This window comes from Dendrobates tinctorius, unplaced genomic scaffold (genome assembly GCF_039654945.1).
Source record: "Dendrobates tinctorius isolate UK_male_01 unplaced genomic scaffold, ASM3965494v1 ptg000016l, whole genome shotgun sequence".
NCBI lineage: Eukaryota > Metazoa > Chordata > Amphibia > Anura > Dendrobatidae > Dendrobates > Dendrobates tinctorius.
Window position 1 is genome coordinate 57,010,001 of NW_027361684.1, and position 23,787 is coordinate 57,033,787.

The 23,787-nt window shown below is 44.3% G+C and overlaps 1 protein-coding gene across 8 annotated transcripts in view; it reads right to left on the reverse strand.

Moving 5' to 3' along the window:
• The window catches only part of CDKL5 (cyclin dependent kinase like 5), a 482,089-nt gene that overhangs the window by 454,434 nt on the left and 3,868 nt on the right, over positions 1 to 23,787 (reverse strand). The window contains exon 1 of one of the 8 annotated variants that reach the window (XM_073565892.1): positions 7,296 to 7,320. The exons of 6 other annotated variants lie outside the window; for them this stretch is intronic. The gene's annotated coding sequence lies outside the window, so the exon portion shown is untranslated. Of the gene's footprint in view, positions 1 to 7,295; positions 7,321 to 23,787 lie in introns of those variants that run through there. One more of the 8 variants, XM_073565894.1, reaches the window with a different exon arrangement.

The following is a 23,787-nucleotide window of genomic DNA, read 5'->3' on the forward strand; positions in this document are numbered from 1 at the left end:
AGGGCGGTCCGGTCCGATAGGTGTCACAGGTGCAGGTCTGGCGCCTCCCAGCTTCTTGCGATGCCGCCCTCCTGTTGCTTCATCGCTCCCCGACATCGCGCTCCTGTGCAGGCGTCCTTATCTGCCATGTTGAGAGCAGAGCAAAGTACTGCAGTGCGCAGGTGCTGGGTCTCTCTGACTTTTCCCGGCGCCTGCGCACTGCAGTACTTTGCTCTGCCCTCAACAGGGCAGATCAGTATGCCTGCGCAGGAGCTCGATGCCGGGGAGCGATGAAGAAACAGGAGGGCGGCATCACAAGAAGATGGGAGGGACCGGACCCGCGACACCCACTGGGCAGGACCGCCCCCCGGGTGAGTATAATATAACTTATTTTTCTTATCTTGCAAGTTGGATTGTCCGAGGGCTTATCTACAGCATTCTAGAACGCTGTAGATAAGCCCTGAGAGGCAGTGGCCGCATCTTACAGTGGCCGCATCTTATAGTGGCCAAAACTGCTGACAGGGTCCCTTTAAAATTCACAATTACTTTTGTTAGTTTCAAAGTATTTTAGTGACCATTGTGCATTTTTCCTAGTTGAACAGAAGGGTACCATCAATTTTATCCCCGTCTGTATCTGCCGGTAAAGAGTTAACGCGCAAGAGAAAGAGAAAAAAAAAAAAAATCAGTTGCTTGTTAAATGTAAATTTGAGTTTCTCACAACATGCATACAACCAGCAGAAGAAATGAAAAAAAAAAAACAAAAAAAAAATCACAGCTTTTCACTGCCTACCTTTTCTTTATTTAGAGTACGCTCACACTTGCAAATATAAAAAAAATAAAAAAAAAATGGTAAAAAAGAAAAAAAAAAAAACTGTCCCATTCTCCTCCAGAAAAGTGGGACGATTTATTTCTCACTTGTCATCCGTGTGTTGTAAGAAGGCAATCTATTTTTTTACTCAGCAGCTATTAATCTTTTAGACGAACATTTACTGTTTCCTATGTTACAGAATTGTAATCTATCTACAAAAATTACATAACATGCTGATGATCCGTCCGTATATGTATGGCATGAGATGTTTTTCTTGCGCAGTCCGATTTCGGAGTGAAATTGCAGCATGCTGTAATTTTTTTTTCTCATGCTGAATACAGCTGAGAAAAAAAAATAGGCCTCATTGAATAACATTGGTCCAAGAGTAATCCGATTTTTGATAGGATTGCACTTGTCCGATTTACCGTATATGCCAATGTTAGTGAACCCTTACCCTCATTCTTCTCCTGCCCCATTATACACAGGAATGCATATTATAGCAGCGTACTACTGCCCATTCATAGTCTCCCCCAAACAGTGGTACATCTCCGCTCATAAGCGGGAAGTCTTACGGAAATGTCAAAATAGTGAGGCAGTGAAGAACCCGGCTTCAGCTGATATAACGGCTCCCTTTCTTAAAGTACCAGAGCTTTGATCACTAAATTAAACAGGATTTTTTTTTACATGTTTTTCTAACAATGTATATTTGAGAAAAGTTTTACATTTTAGTTTCCTTTAACTTCATGAAGCTTTCATGGAAGTGATTGGTGAGCGTCATAGAGTCCAGCACCTCAATATTTTTGTTCTACAGTCATCTTTACAATACAGCCATGGACTATTAAAAAAAAAAAAACATTTTAGTTACTTCAGTGTTAGATTAGGCGCACACATTGCTGCTAAGACACAAAAAACGCATATAGTTTACTTCAATCTTGGCCATATAAAAAACAGCTTTTTTCCTACAAGAAAGAAACGCGTCGGGAAGAATTTTTTTTTCTGGGGTTAATATTAGATCTGACTTGGGTACACAGGGCCGACAAAAAAGAAAATTGGACCCGTCTTTCCTTGGAATCTTATAGAACCGGATGTCCTTCAGCTCAAATGGGTGAGATCTAAACATGTTCTCTGTGCACTGGCACCTTTGCATTTGGCAGTCTTCGCCATATGAGGTTTATGGTATATAGTGCTTTGGTCAGTATGTAAGTAACACGGGTGAGATAATTAGTAAAAGTTATGTTTTAATAAGGTGTTTTCCCATGCCATTTATGATCCTGAAAAACAGGAGAGAACAGGGACCAAATCTAATTACGTATATTAAAAGACAGCCAATTATGTAATTCACTAACCACAATGAATGGCTCCAGAGCTTCGCTCTCTAGGATGAAACTTGTATCCCTCTGTAGTTTTGTCCGATTGAATCTTTGGCTCTTTACCATAAAGGTTATTGCATCAGCGCAGGAAAAAGAAAACTCGATCTTAATGCTTTAGTGTTAGAATTGCAACTTGAGCCTTTTTTTTTTTTACTTTAAATGCTATAACATCTGTGACGACCAACAGGAGGTAAGGAAAGTCCTCCTCTCCCTGTCCGGAGCGTGATGAGTTATGGGATTGCTTAAGCATGAACTGTGTTAAATTTCTAAAGCAAAACCCATTTTTTGGCCTTAAAGGGAACCTGTCACTTGATTTATGCTGCCCAAACCACAGGCTATATGGATCAGAGCCTGGCTACACCATTGCAACCAGGTATGGTTTTCTCTGAAATGCTCTGGCATTTGAAGACCTAGCTGGAGACCATAGCAAGGGATGAGACTAATCCAGTGCCGCTAAAGGTGATTGACAGGTCTCTCTCTAAGTACACACATGGGAGAGACTTGTCAATCACCTGGAATGGCGTGGGGAGAAGTTGGCCAGAGATGGCATCAAACTAGTTGTCTTTCCCTATGGTCTCTGTCCAACTAGAGTAGTTGTCTTTCCCTATGGTCTCTGTCCAACTAAAGTATACCTGGCTGCAGTCATGCACGTGATGTGGGCAGCATGAATCGACTTACACGTTCCCTCTACAGCTCTATCTACTGTATCTCCAAGATATTTTAATTGTATGAGTTACAATTCTATGATTATACACTTTTCCAAAGGTAACATTAATGTTTTTAGATAAAATAAAAATTCATTTCTGCAGTTACTTTGTGCAACTGCATATTGGCAAATACTGACAGTGTACTATGTGCACACTGCTAAAATTCCCTTCTGATTCCAGTTCGATTAGGCGGTGAAGTGACCACAAGCATGTGATATGCATACATGCGGTCACATGCAGACTAGCTCCTCATCCACTTCTGTATATGAGAAGCTAGTCGGCATGTGACCTCGTGTAAGCAAAACACACTGACCGCCTGCTGGAGTTGGAGCTAGAGGGCAATCCTGACAGCGGCACCTTGTTACGATTCGGAAATCTGAAGTCACAATGAGTGACTGCAAAAAATGATGTCAAGCTAAGAGTCCAATCTTGTACATTTAAGGCATCAATGGGGCCTGCACCTATTTTGAGAAACCGGCCCTGAAGTCCTCTGCTGTCAGCTGAAGAAGTGGTCAGAATTCCTATATAAGGGAATGGCAATTATGACCACCATTCACACCGACACTGGCGCTCATCTTGACTTCACTCTCGAGATAGAAATGGATACTCTTACTGTGCCCCGAATCGACTATACATTTTATTACATTTCGCTTGAATATGCCGTAGGCGTCAAAGATGAGAATACCCCTTTAAAGACAATCAAAGATTTGCGAAAGGGTCTAACAGCAACTCAACAAATCACAGCACAATAAATAAAAAAGGCGATATGCGCTAATATGCCCAAATGTAGTGGTAATAAAGTCAATTCATCTGCCAGATAAGGAGGACGGGGCTCTGAAACGCGTAGGATTAGTCTGAAACGCGTAGGATTAGTGGAGAATCTCTTTTTGCCCACAGAAGAGTCCGTAACTAGAGACTTTTTTTCATTCAGTTTTCGAATCAGCGTGACCGGCCGGAACCCTGTCAACACTACGAACTACAGGACTACTAGCCTATTCAGAGACCTCGGATGCACAGAGATTCTCCTAACGGCTACCTGCTATCTCCTGGAAGACAACCAGCCTGGTTTTCCCGTGGATCCCCATATGTACAGGTAGTCTGATTCTAGTCATTGGCACTTCAGCTGACTTTATAACCACCACATTTGGGCATATTAGCTCATATCACCTTTTTTTATTTAATATATTTACGGCAGCCCAAAGGCAGACAGTGCATGGATTCATGCACCCGGTACTTCAATCAAATTTTCATTAAAGTGGAAGCGCTGGCTTATTCTTGTATTTACAAATCACAGCACAGCTTTTATTTAGGAGCATAAAAAAATCTAAGCTGTGCCGTGATTGGCTGCCGTAGGTAAAGAGTACGCCAATGTGTTATCGGAGTCATCTCTTTTTGAACAATCGGTTTTTGAACAATTTTAAATGTCTTAGGGCTTTTCTTCTCCTAAATTGGATTTTTCTCTGTAATTTCCGCTACAAGAGTTATGACACTGTATATAGATTGCGGGTGTGAAATCACACTGTTTTAATAGCGCGAACACAAAGCCGTGCATTAGCGTATGAGCACACAATCAGGCCTCTCATCAGCCGTGACAGCAATAAATCTCATAGTAATTGAACGGAGACTATTTTATGATTTGGAGCACTGCCCGGCCACACGCCAGTGCGTACACAAATAAAAAGACTAGTCTCTTGGCTCCTGGGTCATTGTTATTCAACATCACTGTAAAGTTAAAGGGGTATTCACATCTCCAAAATCATAACCCAATATCTAGTAGGTGTAATAATATTAATGTTAGCAAATACCACCAAATTGCGAATGTAGTATAGTTCTACTGATTAGCTATGTTCCTTACCCCTTGTGCAGAGCACTGCAGTAGCTTTGGTATCCATGGTTACGACCAGTCATCTAGTGACAGTTAGTTGCTAGTGGCCGTAATCATGGATACCTAAGCTTCTGCAATGCCTTGCATATGGGGTAAGCAATATAGCTAATCAGAAGAACTATACTACATCTCAACAAGTGAAAGTATTTACTAACATTATGATTATTATTATTATTATTACACCTACTACATATTGAGATAGGATCTTGGAGATGGGAATATCCCTTTAACCCCTTCACGACATGCGCCGTACTAGTACTACGCATGTGGTGTCTCCCCCTTAAGGTACCGTCACACGTAACTATGCACCAGCGATCCCGACAACGATATGACGCAGTCAGGATCGCTGGTGCATCGCTAAGTGGTCGCTAGTGAGCTGCCACACAGCGACATAGCAGGGGTCGGCGGTCGCTACTTACCTGTCAGACGAGGCGATCCTGACGTCCTCCCGCCCGCGTCCACACGTCGCTCGTCTCCACAACAGGAAGCCCAGCAGGAAGTTGGCGACGAGAAACGGCCCAGGACGTTCTCACGCGATCAGCGATAATCAGCGGGGGAGCCGGTCGGAGGTAAGTATCACACATAGCGATATCGCTTAGTGTGACGGGGCCTTTAGTCGTTGGGCATTCTGGAAGTCACAACTCAATGTAAGTCTATCAGAGCCAGAATGAGGCCAGAACAAGGGTATCATAGACTTACATTGGGAGCTTGTGACCGTTACGTCTGACTTCCGGTCAGGCAGAAGTTTCAGTCACAAGATGGTGGTGCAAGCCGGAGTGATGCCGGGAAGAGCATAAGACAGTGGCTGGTAAGTATAAGACTATGGTCAGGAAATTCCACTGCTGAAATCAGGTTTCATAATGCAGTTACCTGCAGGTAATTCCTATCCCAAGAGTTTGATAAAAATGATTACAGCTCTAATTAATGGGATTGTCCAGGATCAGGAAGAAAGGTTCCTTTCTGCGCAGGAACAGCACCACTCTTGTCTACAGGAGGAGCCTGATATTGCAGAATGGAACAAATGAGAATAAGATGCAATACTAGAATACAAAACCAGCCCAAAAAACCCTCACCAAATACTCAACGTGTGCACATGGCCGAAGGGTCCTTTTACAAAACAAGCCCAAACTGACGATCAATGTTAGTTTAGCTCCATTTACATGCGACAACCATCGGCTCTTTGCGAACTAGCAATTTTTAGAGTGTGTATTCATACAGTTTTATATACTGCTGACAAAGTATGAGTAAGAGTGAATGGACAGATGGAACTAAACACCAAATGTATAAGGAATCCACTAAACTGAAAACGGGCCATCATGAATGGACATGAACATTGCATTAGTCATTCTGCTCAGAAAGTCCCCAGTAGATCCCTGGGTTTCTCCTCTACGTAGGGATCTGGCTTTCACTGCATGGGCCCCTGCATTGTATCAACGGAGTAGCTGGGACAAAAAAAAAATCAGAATAAAGAATAGGGAGAAAACCTGATCTGATCCAGAAAAATAGTAGTTAGGGCAAACCAATCAATTCTAACATAAAAAAAGGGCGTCCAAATGTTAACCAGGAGAACTGTCTAAGCCGAGTCAGAATCATGATTTCGTACATAAATGTAAATATATAGCGCATCAAGAGGGACAATGGCATGTAATTAGACCAACACGAGTGCTCACTGAATGTAAGACCCACCTTCTGATCAGTGCGCTGACGGGCCCTTGTGGTTGACTGGCCAGTAGGACTGATCACATCTCTGAGGCCGGGGTCACACTAACCGACGCAAAATACGGTCAGTATTTTACATGCGTAATACGGATGAATGGCCCCTAAACAGTGCTCCGTATGTCATCCGTAATCAAGGTGCGGTCACGTATTTTGCGCATGTAAGCATCCGTATGTAATCCGTATGGCGAGATTTTCTCGCAGGCTTGCAAAATGGACATATAATGGAACCCTATGACAGGGTTTCTAACAGAAACCAAAGAATAGATATAGACACATAGAATATATATATATATGTATTCTATGTGTCTATATCTATTCTTTAGTTTCTTTATTAAACCTGTCAGTGTGAATTTACTGTATCGTGCACTGAATTGCCGGCTTTTCTAAAGGACACCGGGTGCGTATTTCTCGCAAGTCACACATCTGGTCCGTGTGTAATCCGTATTTTTTGCGCACCCATAGACTTGCATTGGCGTACTACGGCCGTAGTACGCTGACAATCGCAGCATGCTGCGATTGGCACGGACCGTAGAATACGGATGAGAAATATACGGCTGGTGCGAGTGACCCCATAGAGAATCATTGGTCTGTGTCTAATGCGTGCTTTTAGCGCCTCTCACTCGGCCGTATTCCTCGCCAGTGTGACCCCGGCCTAACAGTCCTATCAGTCAGTTTTACAGTGTGGATCGGCAGTGTCTGACAATGATACCGTGTGAGATCAGTGGAGAAAATACCGCAAGAGACAGTTCCACCGATCCAGCACCTAGCTTTAGATTTAAAAACCTCAAAAAGAGGTAAAAATCCTCCAAAAAAATTCAGATACAAACCAGACAGGCCTAAATGCATCTGCACTAATCCAGGGTGCAGCGGACCCAAGTAAAATGGCAGCTGCACAGGTGCATAAATACCAAATGAAACAGCCAGCCTACAATCAGGGATTGGCCGTGTGGCACACCAGTGCAGAAGAAATAATCTGCATGTGGCAGTGTTCACACAGGGAATGCAGGGCTTCTGGTTCACAACCTCTTAGTAACACCATATGGGGGGCTGCCCAGTGCCAACTAGAATGCATCCCGTGTGAACAGAGGCCACAAGTTTTTATATTTCTTTCAGGGTGCAGTTGGGCCCAAATGGTTCTGCACACTTGTGGCCTCTGTTCACACGGGATGCATTCTAGTTGGCACTGGGCAGCCCCCCATATGGTGTTACTAAGAGGTTGTGAACCAGAAGCCCTGCATTCCCTGTGTGAACACTGCCACATGCGGATTATTTCTTCTGCACTGGTGTACCACACGGCCAATCCCTGATTGTAGGCTGGCTGTTTCATTTGGTATTTAGGCACCTGTGCAGCTGCCATTTTACTTGGGTCCGCTGCACCCTGGATTAGTGCAGATGCATTTAGGCATGTCTGGTTTGTAGCTTTAGATTTAGTGGACTTCTAGGCATCAGTAACAAATCTTAGGCTAGTTTCACATTAGCGTTTACGGCCGCCGCTAAGCCCCGCCCCCTGCCGCGCCTCCTCCGGTAGCTCCGCCTACGGACGCATGACGCTGCATGCGTCCCCTATCTTTAGCACTGGGGACGCAGGCCGTGCGCAGTATGCATTTGGCGGCGCATGCGTCCTTTTGACGCTGCACCGAGCGCACCAAATTGCAACCTGTTGTGTTTGGCGCAGCGTCAAAAGGACGCATGCGCCGCCAAACGCATACTGCGTACGGCCTGCGTCCCCAGTGCTAAAGATAGGGGACGCAGGACGCATGAAGCGTCTTGCGTCCGTAGGTGGAGCTACTGCGGAGGCGCGGCAGGGGGCGGGGCTTAGCGGCGGCCGTGCACAGCCCGACGCTGCGGCCGTAAACGCTAATGTGAAACTAGCCTTAGGTAGATGGACTAACTGGAGCTTGGGGTTTGTCCAGGTTTTTACAACTGTATGTCAAGAAAATGTCAGACTAATGGTTGGAGTATACAAGAGCTCCAGGTTTATGCTGGGTGGACTGTGTTGAGCGGACACCAGATGGTGTTGTGTTGACTGTTACAGCCTGTTGATTTGTGTAGTTCCTCCATAGACTGAACTATACGTCCTCTTGGGTTGTGCGTTCCCTCGTCCTGTAATCCTCCATGTTGTCCTGATAAAGATAATGGTTGATGACTGTCCGACGTACCACAGTTCTTTCTCCCACAGCGTCTGAGCGCAGAATAATTCTGCTGAAAGCTGAAATCTGCAGCATTATGGAGGACTTGTCACCAGGTGAAAAGTGACCAGTTTTTGCCCTTATTTTATTCCCACTATTCCCCTGAGTATTTCAGGCTATTTTTATCATATTTTTCTATAGATATTGGCCTTTATAGTTTGTGCAATTTTTTTTTTATTTCTATCTCAAGGGGTCATGACTCCAAAGAATAATGCAGCAGCCTAAAGAATCCTGTAAGCCATGCCCCCTTGGAAAAACCGTAAAAGTTTGCACTAAATAAAAAGGCCCATATTTCTCTAATCATATCGTGGATATAAAAAAAAAAAAAAAAGAAAATTTTTCAGAAGAGCATCAAAAATAAAATAAAAGCCCAAACTGGCCGCTTCTGACTTGGTGATCGCTCCCCTTTAATAACTATTTTGCATAATAATAGACAGTATATTTACCTCCATACAAAAACTCGTGCATTAAGCAATAACATAAGATGTAGCACGGCTGATAAAATGGATTATAATTTTTCTTGAATGAAAGACGTGTCACTTCGCTGTAATCCGCAGTGTAGATTACCAGACAGATCTCTGCCGAGGTCCAAAAAGGTCGAAATCAATGAAACCTCAGAACACTTCCTGCTAACCTCGGAAATACACCATAATCTCCAAAGCCATAAGGGTTGATATATTACTTGAATTCTGTTTGACACAAATCATTCCGCTGGCATCACATTTTAACATCATATTCAGCACTTAATTATCTGCCAGGAAACCAATTTATTTCTTAAATGCCATTTGAAAGTTTCCAAGAGTATCATCTACATTTTTTTTTTTATATTCAGTATTGTAGTGGATTTCATAGCATACATAGTAATGTAACAGAAATAGCCCCAATAAAGTGTTATTTATAACAGTGCAGTCCAACAAACACGCTTATGGAGTCTTACAAATGATGCATAGGACAGACCTTAGGATTACAAGGCATTAAAAGGCATCTGTCAGCAGGTTTTTGCTATGTAATCTGAGAGCAGCACGAGGTAGGGTCTGAGACGTGCCACTTATTAGGCTGTGTGCTGTAGTTTCAATACAATGAGAGTTTTATCAGCAGGTAATTAACGCCACAGGACTACGGCTCACGTGCATCCTGGTCCAACACGTTACGACCACTGGTTAGCAGCTTACTATCAATATACAATGTTAACAGAAAGCTGCTAATCAGGAGTGTGGGCGGGGTTAGCTTTCTGAGCTCTGCTACATAAAAAAAACTCTGATTGTAGCACAACTACTGCACCCAGTAAACTAAGTGATACATTGCTGGATTCATGGTCTCTTTTCTTAAGTTATGCTCCTCTTATTTTACTATATTATTATTTGCTTATATAGGGCTACCTTATTCCGCAGCGCCTTACAGACATTAGCAGTGGCCCCATCGGGGCTCACAATCTAAATTCAGTATGTCTTTGGAGTGTGGGAGAAAACCAGAGAACCTGGAGAAAACCCATACCAAACATGGGGAGATCATACAAACTCCTTGTAGATGTTGTCCTTGGTGGGATTTGAACCCAGGACCCCAGCGCTGCAAGGCTGCAGTGCTAACCACTGAGCCACCAGTTAACAAAAACCTTGTGACAGGCACAACATGCCGCATTATTTTGTCCAGCATATTTGGCTGGATAAGCGATGGAGTCTAAGAGCTGAGCCACCAACACCAGAGAACCTTAGGTTGGTGTATGCTCAGAATGAAACTAATCTCTAGCCATAGCAGTGGGTTCACATTCTGATTACCTGTGAAGTCACATTGACAATTCCCTGTGGTGGGCAATTTATTTTCATGATACACAGGTGCAGGTCCCCAAATATCTGGATGTGGAGAGGCCTATGGAGGACATAAGATGCAACATCCAAATCAATAATCCAAAGATGGCCTGAATAAGTGCTGGTTCAGCTGGACACATGGGAGCTCTGGATACGCCAAGAGGACACTTCAGCCCGGGAGCAGACAGAAGAAGGCCCCTGTGTAAGAAGACTATATGGGCATTTTGCAGTCCAACAGTTCATCATGATGTACCATTCCACCCCTTGGGCTCCTGTGCGGCCACCCAGGTTGCACCAATGGTATGTCCGCCGGTTCTTTAGTGCTAGTCAACACATAGTGCAGAAGTTTTTCAATCTCTGGACGCGCTCAGCTTTGGTCACATAGCCAGAAATTAAGAAGGGTGTTTCCATGTAAGACAGTGGGTTGGAAACAGTTTTGAAAAATAAAACAGGCGACAGGTTCCCAATACTTGGTTCAGCTGCCTTCATAAATGCAAATACTATGGAGTCAGTGAAGACTTTGTGAAGATCTACACGGTGTGAGGAACGAACAGCAGGAGGAAAGCTGAGGGGCCCAGAAGATAGATAACCCATGTGACAGAGGCACGACGTATGTAGGGTGGTCTACGGCAGGTGCGGACTGGGGATGAAATTCAGCCCTGGCATTTGAAATCACACAGGTTCATGTTGTTCCCATCCCCAAGCACCAGATGGGATATATTACTAACTGAAGAGCCCGGCGTTGCCTGGGCATAGGTACCAACTGTGGTTATAACAAATTATAATGATTATATTGCACATAAAAACCGTGCATCTAATCCTATCCTGTGTGATACTGACTGCTGAGCCGTGTATCTAATCCTATTCTGTGTGATACTGTCTGCTGAGCCATGTATCTAATACTATTCTGTGTGATACTGTGTGCTGAGCTGCATATCTAATCCTATCCTGTGTGATACTGTCTGCTGAGCGGTGTATCTAATCCTATCCTATGTGATACTGACTGCTGAGCTGCGTATCTAATCCTCCCATGTGTGATACTGACTGCTGAGCCGTGTATCTAATCCTATTATGTGTGATACTGTCTGCTGAACCATGTATCTAATACTATCCTGTGTGATACTGACTGCTGAGCCGTGTATCTAATCCTATTCTGTGTGATACTGTCTGCTGAGCCATGTATCTAATACTATTCTGTGTGATACTGACTGCTGAGCTGCGTATCTAATCCTCCCATGTGTGATACTGACTGCTGAGCTGTGTATCTAATCCTATCCTGTGTGATACTGACTGCTGAGCAGTGTATCTAATCCTACCCTGTGTGATACTGACTGCTGAGCAGTGTATCTAATCCTACCCTGTGTGATACTGACTGCTGAGCTGTGTATCTAATCCTATCCTGTGTGATACTGGGCTCCCCCTGCAGTCTGTGTCAGAGGGTGGTCTTTGTTGGCACGGTAATAAGTTGTGTTATTTCCAGCTTTACAGAAGGACGATAACACCATAGAAATGATAAGAATAATAGGCCTCAGTTACCACAACTGTCTACAAAGAAAACTGTTGCTGATAGCAACCAATCACAACTCATTTTTCATCTTTTAAACAGCTCTGGGACAGCGTGGCGAGTTTTGAGTGGCGACTTTTGTGTTTCGACTTTTATGTGGCGAGGTTGGTGTATGTGTGGTGAAATGTGTGCTGAGGGTGGTATATGTGATGAAGCACGTGGTAGTGTGTGGTGCATTTTGTGTGTGTTCATATCCCCTTGTGTGGTGAGTATCCCATGTCAGGGCTCCACCTTAGCAACTGTGCGGTATATACTCTTTGGTGACATCACTCTCATTCTTTCAGTCCCCCTTGTTCACATCTGGCAGCTGTCAATTTGCCTCCAACACTTTTCCTTTCACTTTTCCCCCCCATTATGTAGATAGGAGCAAAATTGTTTGGTGAATTGGAATGCGCGGGGTTAAAATTTCACCTCACAACATAGCCTATGACGCTCTCAGGGTCCAGACGTGTGACTGTGCCAAATTTTGTGGCTGTAGCTGCGACGGTGCGGATGCCAGGCCCGGACATATACACACACACATTGAGCTTTATATATTAGATATCACCCTGGATGGAAGAAAGGAAGATTTTTTACCTGACCAGTATTTCTAATGATACCAGTGGCCTGTTGGGGTAAATGACGGAGTCAGCGACTTTGTGCTCCGTCACAACTCTTAGCAGTGTGGGTGTCTTGAGAACACCGATTCTGTTAACAACATAGCAGATTAGACAGCCCACGACCAAACAGGCCCTTCTGGCATTTGCCAGAATTGCCAGATGGCCAGTCCGGCCCCGGTCTATGGTATCTGAAACAGGAGGGACACTAAACATAAAACTTACTCAAAGTCGTGAAATAAATCTAATGTTCCTGTCTGCTCGATGCAGAAATGCCTCCTTCCCTCTAAGACATTAAAGGACAGCAGGCATTATTTTCACAAGGAAACACATAGCACGGATGTCACCCTCCTTGCTTTAATACAAGTAACTAGTTGCAGGAAATCCTCTTATTTCTAGGCTACATTGTGAGAGCAGGAAATAACAAAAAGTAAAGTGTACGGCTACAAATTTACTAAACGTACCACTTGACTGTGATGGTAACACGGATGGCCTTGTCATGTAAGTTCACGGCCAACATGGTGGCAACATGCTGCATGTAACAAGCAGAAGCAACAGCGTGCTGAAGAATGTGGAGAGACCTTACCCTTTACAGATAACTCATCATAAATATTCACAGCTCACTTCTTCCTCCGATGAATACCAGAAAATGTCACAGTAAGTTCTTAACATAACGCCGCACTTCTAAATCCTTGTGATGTGACTTACAGGATTATTAACAAAAGAACAAAGTTATCCCCTATCTACTGGATTAGGGGTAACTTGCCGATTGCTCAGGGTCTGAGTGCTGGGTCCCCCAGCAACTCCAAGATTGTGGCTTTAGAACCCCAAAATGTGGCTGTGCACCCCCTTCATAATGAAACGGAGATGCGCATGTGCGGTCTCCATTCTATTTATTGTCTATGGGACTTCCAAATACAGTACTGGGCCAGTCACACAGACAATGAATGGAGCAGAGGCCGCACATGAGAACGTTCGCTCACCTCCGGATGGCATTGCATATAGCACCGTTTTTGGTCTTGGGATCAATGGGAATCCCAGCAGGCTAATGCTTCAGCGATTAGGATTACTAAGTTATGTCCTATCACATTATGGATAACTTGTTTTTAGGGAATACTCCTTTAAAAGGGATTTATAATAACTAATTATATATATTGGCTATCGAGCCTGATCCATGAACAAGTGGCGAACTTTTCATTGGTACGTTTTTAATTTTATTAAAGTATTAATTAGCAAAAAAAAAGATGAAATTTTTACTCTGGCGCCATTTTATTGAAGTCACGTACTAGAACGTCAACATAGCAACATAGCAGTGCGCACACACCAGCCAGGCCATAGGGATAATGGCGAAGGCACTGCTTTATTGACATTGTAGTAGAGTTTTTGTGCTGGAATCAAAGTATGTGCATCCCACGATATCCGGTGCCATTTTGTTGATGACACTGTGTATGCGCACATGCTGACTCCAGCACCACACTGCGTAGGTGCCACCTATCCTTGCTTAGGACAGAAGGACACGTCCTGCATTCTATATAAGATTATATAATGAGAAGTTTACTTTTAGAATAGACCATAAATGTCAGACGGGTGGGGTCATCTGACTAGATAGATGTGTATGGGGTCACTTTCATCGTGTACAAGGCACTGCTCAGTACATGTTGTAGTGCCTGTGACTGGTACTAAATGTATGAAAGCTGAGCCTAGCAAACAATGACGGGGATGCACTGCTCTCTATCAGCTGATTAGTGGGGGTGTAGGCCATTGGACGCCCATTAATTTGATATTTATGGCCAAACCTAACAATATGCTAATAATGTAAGTTCCATAGTACCCTTTGTATTAGGTTATTCAGTTCCTCATATTTCCGTTTTGCTATCACGGCCCTGATAATTTGTAAGTGTTGTTAATATGAGTGGAGGAAACAATTAGAAGCAACAACAGCTCAGCTGTAAATTCACAACGTCCATAATGTCATGAACTGAAGCACTAAGCGCACAGTGCGCCTGTACGAACACTTACTAGTAAGCACCAAACTGGCTCTGAAAGCAATTTAAAGGGGTATTCCCATCTCAAAAGAAATGTCTCATGGATGCAGACACAACCTCTGGGACCTGCACCTACCAGGAACGAGCATCTCTCTCCATTATAAGGAACCTGGGAGCACATTTTTACCTATTGTTATGTCTGTAAAGGTGTTCGTTCTCCAATAATTATATTTTTTTTTTTTTGTGATCAGATTTGCCAGTCATGAGAAATCTACTGCAGAAGCTATATGCAAATCAGGCCGCAAGTGCACTAGGGGCGTGTCACTGAACTTGAAAGAAGCAGCCCAAGTGCTTTAACACTCCCCCACTGCACCCTGGCTATGGTTCCCATACTAGATTTCTTATGATTGGGACATCAGATCTCTCCAAAAAAGGTGTCATTTTTGTTTGGGGACAAGCATCTATACAGCCATATTACTATCTCCGAATTAAAAACATGCTGTAAGGTTCCCTTTAAAGGTAATCCTGTCAGCAGGTTTTTGCTACCTTAACTGAGAGCAGCATCATGTAGAAAAACAGACCCTGAATCCAACAATGTATCACTTAGTTTACTGGGTGCAGCGGTTTTGACACAGAATTTTTAGATTTAGCATGAAGCGGAGCTTTGAAAGCTAACCCCGCCCACACCAGGCTCTCTGTGTATATTGTGTATTGACAATGAGCTGCTTATCACAGGAGGGGGCGGAGTCAGACAAGTCCCCATGCTCCAGCTTAGTCACAGCAATGATAATGTATTGGTGATAAAACATTCACTGTAAGTAAGCAACACCACATTCTGATATGTGACACATCATGGAATTCTGTGTTTTAACCCCTACCTCAGATTTCACATCAGAAACATACTGACGGATTCCCTTTAACGTCTATAGGCGGTCTAGAAATTGGTGAGCAAGCGTCCTGTGTGAACCACATTAATAAAATCTTAGTGGCTGAGAAAGTGTGAATGTGTGCCAGTGAATGGTAATCAGCTCAGAGCCTCTGTCATCAGAAAGTCAATTTTGACAATTTCACCCTTTATGAGCATATAATATGCAGCTATGACACAGGCAATTATGCTGTGACCCATTTTATTACTAGTAATTGTCTAAGGAGAATGATTCATGCCGTGCGCCTCTCAGTGACCAGTGTGGTCTGGGCTGCGTTCACATGTTGAAGCCGCAAAGCATTTTGTTCATGTGACTGTTGTAAAATCGGTGTGTATTTCTGCAAAAAATGGTGCATTTTTCCATGACTGAGTTAAAAAAAAAAAAAAACATGCCTGCAAGGTGTGAACACAACCTTAAATCATTCAACCCCACTATTTTCAACTGGTGTCTACATACTTTTGACCACACAATGCATGTTTATACCTTTCTTGAAGCTTCACCTTGATGAGTGCTGCAGGTTGTGGTCACATTATTTAGCAACCCCATGCAAGGCAAAGGAAAAAAAATGGTGCAGAAAGAGGAAGTAAAGAAAAAGAATATGCCAGAGGTGAGAGCAGGGCCGGTGTTAGGGGCAGGCAGACCAGGCAGCTGCCTAGGGCCCCTGCTCCTCCAGGGGCCCCCAGCCAGTAGCTGCTATGGGGCACGTAAGAGGGCCCCCCCATCATTCAGTCAACTGTATCGGCATCATAGATGCCGATACAGTTGAAAACAGTGATGGAGAGAGCGTCAGCTGACATTCCCTCTACCATCATTCCCCCTCTGCTTGTAACTCAGTGGAGCCGATGAGGCCAGAGCAGAGCCTGAAGCAGTGCGGGGAACAAGGAGGTGAGATGTGTGTGTGTTCGTTCCCTCTCCCTTCATTCCCCCTCTGCTTGTGACTCAGCAGTGGAGCCGATGAGATCGGTGCAGAGCCTGGAGCAGTGCAGGGACCAAGGAGGCGAGGTGAGATGTGTGTGTACTATACTGTGTGTTGGGGCAGCTTCACAATACTGTGCTTTGGGGGGAGCTGCCCTATACTGTGTGTTGGGGGGAGCTGCAATATACTGTGTGTTGGGGGGAGTTGCACTATACTGTGTGTGTATAGGGAGCTGCATTATACTGTGTATGTGGGGGGGCTGCAATATACTGTGTGTGTGCGGCTGCAATATACTGTGTGTGCGGCTGCAATATGCCCTGAGTGGGGCTGTATTATATGCTATGAGGGGGGCTGAATTATACTCTATCAAGGACCATGGTGGGTGCATTATACTATATGTTATATATGGGACCTGCATTATACTGTACCGAGGACTATCTGTCCCCATCATTCTTCCTCAGCCGGTGTAAAGAAACTCGGGAACAAGCATCGAACGACTTCAATATTGTCGATCACGCTCGTTTAAATGGAATCTGTCACCCTTTTTTTCGGCTTGCAGCTGCCGGCATAGACATTGGGGGCTTATCTATAGCATTCTGTAATGCTGTAGATAAGCCTCCAATGTAACCTGAAAGATAAGAAAAACACGTTATATTATACTCACCGGGGTGGGCGGTCCGGTCCGGTGGGCGTTGCGGTCCGGTCCAACGCCTCCCTTCTTCATGCGATGGCGTCCTCTTCTTCCCTTTCTGTAGTGGCTCCGGCGCATTACTCTGCCCTGTTGAGGGCAGAGCAGAGTCGTGCAGTGCGCAGGCATCTGGAGAGGTCCGGCGCCTGCGCACTGCAGAATTCCACTCTGCCCTCAACAGGGCAGAGCAGTGCGCTTGTGCCGCAGCCATTACAGAAAGGGAAGAAGAGGACGTCATCGCATGAAGAAGGGAGGTGTTGGACCGGACCGCAACGCCCACCGGACCGGACCGCCCACCCCGGTGAGTATAATAACACGTGTTTTTCTTATCTTTCAGGTTACATCGGAGGCTTATCTACAGCATTACAGAATGCTGTAGATAAGCCCCCGATGTCTACGCCGGCAGCTGCAAGCCGAAAAAAAGGGTGACAGATTCCCTTTAATGGCCTGAACTCTGTGTATGTAAGTACATCCTAAATGTTTCTGTGTGATGGTGCAATATGTGAACATTTGGAGCCATACTTTAAACTTTTGCCCAGGACCCCACTTTCTCTAAAACCGGCCCTGGATGAGAGGAAGTCTGAAGAAAGATGCAAAAAAAAAAAAAAATGATAAAAAAAGATAATTAAAATAAAGAAAAAGAATATGTCTGGATATAAGATATTAAACAATCATCATCACAACAGTGGATTTCAGTATAGATTAAAAAAATGGATTAAACTACATAAAAGTAAGGCTAAATCATAAAACGTCTGCCAACAAAATATACATATATGTCAGTGCACGTCCTACGATCCATATGCACACAACAGACATCCATTCATTACAGTGTTACCATCTGGAAAACCCATCACTGCAATGTTTGCATACCGAAACGCTTCTCGTCCCGGCACATACACCTACTGTAGGTCAAAACATTTTCCATATAGGAAAAAAAAAAAAAAAAAAGAAAGTAAATGTGGAGCACAGTGTTAAACAGATCTGCATGGTGCGACACAGTACAAGTCACTCAGTGTAGAGAGTACACTTATAATTAGCTTTTCTAATTTGTCATCCCACCGAGCAGAACACATCGGAGGGCAATAATGTGGACAAATGCTTCAATAGCGGCTCCTTCGGCTGCATTAATTACTGAACAACATTTTAAAATACCGTTGACAGATTGTGAAATTAGAACCAGAAAGTCATAAACCAAATGACTCATGGCAGATACAGACATACGCAGTCATCGACACCAATTCTTCCCAAATCTATGCTCACAAAATGAATTTATAAACCTAGAATAGGATAGGAAAAGGGTATGGCATTCTACCACGGTGATAAGTCACTGTAAATCAGCGCAATCACTGAGAAACACTTGTTATTATACAGCAATATGTGTATGCATGAATAGGTCTGTATATCTGAGCTAGATATATGTAAGGCTTCCAATACTTAATGTTTATCAGCTGCAAGAAAGTCTTATATTTCACTGGATATTTTCATTTAAACTGAGTACTTCCTCCAATTGCTGAAGCTCCGCTGACTCTGGAACAGTTTTTCTTTTTCTTCTGCGTCCCTCCGTTCTACAGTTATGCCCGCTGGAAATAATAGTGCAAATTTTCCCTTCGACCAACTGGCCGTCTACCACAGAACTGCTCTGTGGGCGTAGTTGTGTTCTGATGCTGGCCAATCAGAGGAAAAAAAAAAAGAAACCGCCCACAGAGAAGTTCTGTGGTATACGCCCAGTTGGTTGAAGGGGGAACAAATTGCATCTTTCTTTTTCACGAGGGCATAACTTTAGAACACAGAAGAAGCACAGAAGAAAACGAAAAACTATTCCAGTATCAGTGGAGCAGCGCCAATTTGAGGATTTTCTCTTTTCTAGTAAAAAAAAAAAAAATCCAGTTAAAGGTTCTAATAAACAAGATATAACTGACATTTTTATAATACACTGCTCAAAAAAATAAAGGGAACACTTAAACAACAGAATATAACTCCAGGTAAATCAAACTCCTGTGAAATCAAACTGTCCACTTAAGAAGCAACACTGATTGACAATCAATTTCACATGCTGTTGTGCAAATGAAATAGACAACAGATGGAAATTATTGGCAATTATCAAGACACCCTCAATAAATGAGTGGTTCTGCAGGTGGTGACCACTGACCACATCTCAGTACCAATGCTTTCTGGCTGATGTTTTGGTCACTTTTGAATGTTGGTTGTGCTTTCACACTCATGGTAGCATGAGACGGACTCTACAACCCACACAAGTGGCTCAGAGTGCAGCTCATCCAGGATGGCACATCAATGCGAGCTGTAGCAACAAGGTTTGCTGTGTCTGTCAGCGTAGTGTCCAGAGGCTTGAGGCGCTACCAGAAGACAGGCCAGTACATCAGGAGACATGGAGAGGGCCGTAGGAGGGCAACAACCCAGCAGCAGGACCCGCTACCTCAGCATTTGTGCAAGAAGGAACAGGATGAACACTGCCAGAGCCCTGCAAAATGACCTCCAGCAGGCCACAAATGTGCATGTGTCTGCACAAATGGTTAGAAACCGACTCCATGAGGATGGTCTGAGTGCCCGATGTCCACAGATGGAGGTTGTGCTCACAGCCCCCTGAAAATATCTAAATGTACACAGGCTGCAAGAAAAATACACTTTTAACAGAAAGACACAGCTCAAAATGTCATTGTCCTGGACTTTAATATGTAAATCCAAGACCGGTCACATCTCCTGACGTGTGGTTTTGGCAAATATTAGAATTTTCCATCAAAACATACAATTCAGAAGGATCTTTTCTCATTCCTGTCGGCTGTGTTATTGTTAGGGCTGGCGGGATGCACCAAATTATAAAGTAGTAGTAGGTGCGTTCGCAGCCCGGAGTCCACCGTGCAGAGGTGGTACACTGCTGCTAGAAAATGGCGGAAGAATAGAGTGGAGTAAAAACAGTCACACGTGGGTTACGTCACCCAAAGTGAACAGGAGCGGACTCTGTTAATTCACAGAGCCGCGCAGCCGCTGAACGTGGATGCCGGAGCCTGTTTAACTCACAGAGCTCGGCCAAAGAGCGCACAGCAAGCGGCCACAAAACTCTACCCCAAGGACACAGGGTTAGTGTCCATCTAGGCCCAGTGAGCTTGCGGTGTCACTGCCATGAGCGCCACTATAGACGCTGGCTATGGAGTGTGGAGCACGGGCACTGAGGCGTGCCGAGTCACTAATGATGACCAATGCCTGTCTCAGACTCTGACCTGCCTAAGCCTGGGCGCTAGCAGGCTAGGCTGCACAACACATGCGTACCAAGGGTAGGGGTTTCATAATGAGTCAGTCACCAGAGACATTCATACGTGCATACATCACTCACTCCACATAGTCTGTAATTACAGTCTATCTTAGCGCATGGCCGAGCGGCCATGCGAACCTTTTATAGCCGCGAGCGTCCGGGACGTTCCTGGCTTCTCGGATGGGCCAATCCGAAGACGAGCAGGACCTGAGCACGTGACTTTCGATCTCCAATGGGAGATCACTCCACGGGCATGCTCAGTGGTCCGACATGAGGACTTATTCCCTGGAGAATCTCGCTGCTGAGCAGCATGCATTGCCATAGCTGTGCCAGAGGTGGCAGCAGCAAGCAAACCCACGGAGCTGGTCTGGGCAGAGCGCTGGGACCGACGAGTTTGCTGAGCAACCTCCTCTGCGGCTGGAGAGGAATGGGAGACCGCTGGAAGTAAGGCTCGGGATTCCCGCTGTGCAGGAACCCGACGCCTAACAGTTATTCCTGTTATCTTTTCTAGAAATTATAACTTGACAATTGGGTGTTACCATCCCCCATTATCAAAGGGGTGTGCCGCTACAAATCTAGCACTGACAGGGTAACGGTAGACCTTGTGGGGACTTTATTCATAATGTCTAGTAGGAATAATAGAGGAACACTGCAACACATCAAAAAATACTCCAGAATTGTGATTTCATGTCAGCTCCTCTTCAGGTGATGGCATCATCACTGTAGGTCAGATAATGTCTAAATTCTCCTTGGCTGTGTTGGAATTGGATTTTTTGACACATTAGACTCAGCTCAGTGTTAAAGGGGTTGTTCGTTGTCATCAAGATCTTATCTATCCACAGGATAAGTGATAACGTGTTGATCTGTTGGAGTCTGACCGCAGGGTCCCGCACCGATAGGAAGAGCAGGGAACTTTTATTTGCCCCAGAGAGATGAATAAAGTGGTGTTATCCTACCTGCAGCTCAACTTTGTAATGGGGATAGAAAATTCCCAATTCTGCCGACTGGAGAGGTCCCAGCGATCGAAACCCCACTGATCAGTAAGTCATCACATACCCTACCTGCACAACCCCTTTAATTAGCTGTATCAATCATATTCGGAAGGCATCTATTAAACTGCACAGATCCTTGTATCTAGACCTATCTGGTTCAGGACATCTGATTTTTATACTGTGATACCTACTTCTGCAGTCATGGGAAATTTTTTTTTACCAGCCTGAATTACTTTGCCTAAAAAAAATAAGGTTAAAGTCTTATTAAAGGCAGTCTATCAACAGTATGCAGGATGGTCCCTGCATGAGATCTGGTCCAACCACTCTGCCAGCACTGATTAGCTGCTCACTGTCAATATATTATGTACATAGAGAGCTGTGGTGTGGGTGGGATTAGCTTTCTGAGCTCTGCTACATCTAAAAACTCTTAATGTATCACAACTGCTGCACTCATCAAACTAAGTGATACATCGCTGGATTCAGGGTCTCTGTCCCTATGTTATGCTGTTCTCAGATGAAGTAGCAAAGACCTGGTGACAGATTCCCTTTAAGTAATTAAACAATATACACACAATTTCTAAAAGTAAAAAAAAGCAGAAATGCTCATGACATATAATTACTAATGAGAATATGCAGCTCCTTAGCAGTATCAAATTGGAGTAGGTCATTTTTGCAGAACCATACAGGAATTTCAGGCAACAAGAAACATCCTTTTCATCACATGATCAACCCTGCACAACGCAAACTGTATTTAAAAGAGGAGATGAAAGCACAGTAAAAGAAAACATATTAAAGAGGGTGTCCACTACATTTATATTGATGACTTCATCAATGTCTGATTGTCCAGGGTCCGGCACCCAGCACCCCCACCGATCAGCTGTCATCGGTGTCGGCGGCCGGATGTACTCACTTACCGAGCTGCTCCGTCTTGGTAGTGGCCGAGGCGTGGTACTGCACATCCGCCTCCTATTCAAATCAATAGGATGTGGATGTGTAGTATCCTGAGCGCCACTATCAGAAGACGGTAAGTGAGTACTTCCAGCCAGCGGCCGCAGCTGACACCAGTAACAGCTGATCGGCAGGGGTGCTGGGTTTCGGACCTTGGACAATCAGACATCTATCGCTAGTCACAGGTAAGAGAACGTTAGAGAATGTGCTACTACTACTGGGCATGGCAGATTTTAGGCAGTTTAATACTACTAATTGGTTAAATTTACTAGTTCTGGCTCACATTGCAAAAACAAAATGTGAAGTGGAATAAAATGATATAATTGTAATAGTGCGAGGGGTAACAAGATCCGACCGCAACCTGGAGCAACAGGTAATGAGTGTCATCAACGGCATCTCAGCAAGGAGCAGGACTACATTACTACCACATGGAACCCGCCAGATCACTGGGCACAGTAATGGGGGTTACTTGGATTTCTGGTCCTTTATCATTGTCGTTGACTGTGTTCCATCTAATAAGCAATCAGTTAAACTGCAGCCGGTTTCACACATCCGACATTCACGATCCGCGTATCGAGCACGGTGTCTCCAGACCCGAACTCAGCCTCATTTATGCATATGAAGTTGTTGAGTTTGGGTTAGGAGACATACGGGAGGTCTAGCTATGGCAGGCGGTAGGAGGAACATGATAGTCAGATGTGAAGAACCCCCTTAAGTAGCTAGAGGTCTACACGAACCGGCCAGCATCACTAAGCAACCACAGCTACTTGTTTCCTGATCGGCGATCGGTCAATAGTCTGTTTACACAGGCCGTCCCCAACTCAGATAGGCACCGAATGATCTGTAAGGCTGGAGTCACACTAACCTGCGCAAAATACGGTCAGTATTTTACATGTGTAATACGGATGAATGGCCCCTAAACAGTGCTCCGCATGTAATCCGTAAGCAAGGAGTGGTCGTGTATTTTGCGCATGTAAGCATCCGTATGTAATCCGTATGTAATCCGTATGTAATCCGTATGGCGAGATTTTCTCGCAGGCTTGCAAAATGGACATATAATGGAGCCCTATGACAGGGTTTATAACAGAAACCAAAGAATAGATATAGACACATAGAATGTATATATACCGTATATGTATTCTATGTGTTTATATCTATTCTTTCTTTCTTTATTAAACCTGTCAGTGTGAGTTTACTGTATAGTGCACTGAATTGCCGGCTTTGCTAAAAGACACCTGGTGCGTATTTCTCGCAAGTCACATGTGTGGTCCGTGTGTAATGCGTATTTTTTGCGCACCCATAGACTTGCATTGGCGAACTACGGCCGTAGTACGCTGACAATCGCAGCATGCTGCGATTGGCACGGAGCCTAGAATACGGATGAGAAATATACGGCTGGTGCGAGGGACCCCATAGAGAATCATTGGTCCGTGTGTAATGCG